Source organism: Drosophila hydei, unplaced genomic scaffold, assembly GCF_003285905.1.
Source record: "Drosophila hydei strain 15085-1641.00,03,60 unplaced genomic scaffold, DhydRS2 tig00000383-arrow-arrow-pilon, whole genome shotgun sequence".
NCBI classification, from domain to species: domain Eukaryota; kingdom Metazoa; phylum Arthropoda; class Insecta; order Diptera; family Drosophilidae; genus Drosophila; species Drosophila hydei.
Window position 1 is genome coordinate 378,381 of NW_022045721.1, and position 2,583 is coordinate 380,963.

A 2,583-nucleotide genomic window follows, 5' to 3' on the forward strand; every position below is an offset into this window, starting at 1 on the left:
AATGAGCGGGCAGATCCGAGGCAGGCTGGTTGGGAGCCAATGTAATGGCGCGTCTAATTATACAAGGGACCGAGCAAATTGCAGCCGAGGCATCAGCTGAATAAAATCACATGAAAGTTCATTAAAACACATTAAAGTAGAGCCAGCAAATGGGCAAATGGCAAAAAAAATTAGGGCCCTAGCCAAACAAGTAATCAACACGTTAAGTAGCTTTATCATCTCTGGTCACCAATGAACATGGTTCAGATTACAATAACAATGAGAAACACATTTGCAAGCTAAGCTCAAGTTTTCGAAAGCAGATAGCGTTACAGCAAGAAGCTCTGCAGATCGCGTTGCTGTTATTATTTGCTTATTAATTATATTCCAAAAAATGCTAACTGCAAAATAGCTTTTCATTTTGCGTATATTTTGCCGCACTAATTTCTCTGCCTTTCTATCAGATCAAACAGCTTTATATGAAATGAGTTCTCTAGACGAGTGTGTCCGCTATGAAATATTAATTGGATTTATAAACTGGTAGAACAGCTTAAAATTGAAAAGGCTATATAATTTCCTGTAATCTTGACCCAGATTTTATGAGAAGTCTTTCTTTATTTCAAATTCCATCAAAACCAATGTAAGGGACATAGGTATACGAATTTCTTATTCAGAATTGTAGCTCATATCAGTTGCGTTCATGCGTACAGACGGACGACAGCAAAGCGGACATTGCAGAGCAACAATATATACTTTCAAATGCGTATAAAAAGTAACAATGAAAAACAAAGAAACTATTATTACAGACACAATCTGACCAAATCTGGGATAGCTCGCATTCCGCAAAACACTTCGAACCCATTAATTAATGCAAACAAGTATGAAAGGGCGTGGCTCTCGACTAGGAAATAACCTGATCTCAGTCATATTTGCGTTTGTTAATATTTTCAATAGTTGATATCGAGTATTACACAAAATAAACAAATAAAAACCGAAACGTGTTCTATCAACTCCGCTTCTTCATAATTTAAATATAAAAAAAGAACAATAAGTCCTCTTCGCCACCAGGCTCGAAAACCCAGAGATTATTGTTTATGAGCTTCGCCTCTGCCAACACCGCCAGTGCAATGCTTGCAGAAGAAGTTGCAATTTTGAAGTTAAGTAGCAGCTGATAATTCCAGCACAATTTAATTGTAATATCGATACTTCGAATATAAGCAAGTAAGAAAGCTCTAGTTGGGGTGCCCGACTAGGAGATACCCTGATCCCAGTCCTCTTTGAGTTTTTAATATTTTCCGTAGTTTGTTTGTATCGAGTATTCAAAAAAAAAAAAGAAAACAAATCAAAAACGACATTGCGAGACCAGGTTTCGAATTATCGGATTATTTGCGTAACGTGCACCAACTCTACCAACACCGCCACTTCATAATTTAAAAAAAAAAAAATAAAAAAAAGCCTAATCGACGCGAGGATTGATCACGAGAACTAAACTCTAACGAGCGCCGCCTCTACCAACGCAGCAACTATACCACTTGCAAGAAGAGTTGCAAATTTGAAGTTGAGTAGCAGCTGATAATTCAAGCAGTATTCAATTGCAATTCGATTCTTGGAATAGAAAAGAATACACGCATTTGAATGTATGTGTGCACACGCATAGGAAAAATGCGTGCGCGTGGCGCCGCTGACATGTGCTTTTGCAAATTGGCCAAGCGTTTTGTTTAATAACTTCTGTTTTACTTAATGGATTTTAATGAAATTTTAAGCATATGATCTACATATCCTATTGGTTTGGTTGAGATGCAAACGATTTCACATAATGGCCCTAGTTCCAACTAAACTTAAATTTTAAGAATTTGTGAAAATTTGGAGCCGGTATCCAAAATCCAACAAAAATCAAAATTGCATAAAATATACATTAAACTAAATACAAAATTTGGAGGCTCTAGCTTTTAGGGCGTCCGAGAGATAATTTATTAACTGCATTTCAATCATGTTTTTATTCGATAACAATTAAATGCGATTAGTTATCAAATATTTGAAACAAACTTGCCATGCGCGTGCTATACACGGATCTACAAAAACATTTCAAGCTCTTATAGATGCTGAGATCGACGCGCGACACATACGGACAGACAGACGGATAGGGCTCAATCGACTCGGCTTGTCGTCCTGATCAAGAATATACAGTGGTTCACAGCTTATTTCAACCAGCAGCTTAAAAAAAGTTTGTTGGGCTATAAAATCTAAACTATTGAGGGTATCCCGAAAATTTAAATGCGGGTTGTTAGTGTGATGTTTAAACTAATAAAAAATCAATTCATTTATTTTTTAAATATTTTTTCAATATTTAATAATGTTTAAAAACTAAAAAATGAGACCAAAACAGTTCCACAGCTTATTTCAACCACAAACTTTGCAGCTGATGAAAGATCCGTTATTTTGGAATGCAACGGTAGATTCTTGTTCTATGCTTTATTCACTGTTTTCGCAGTGTGATAAAATAAATTCTTGCAGAATTTTGAAAGCTCAACTTTCAGAAAAGTGAATTTAGCAAAATGGGACCACGCACACCTATTGAGCAGCGGGAACTCGTTCTCAAACACT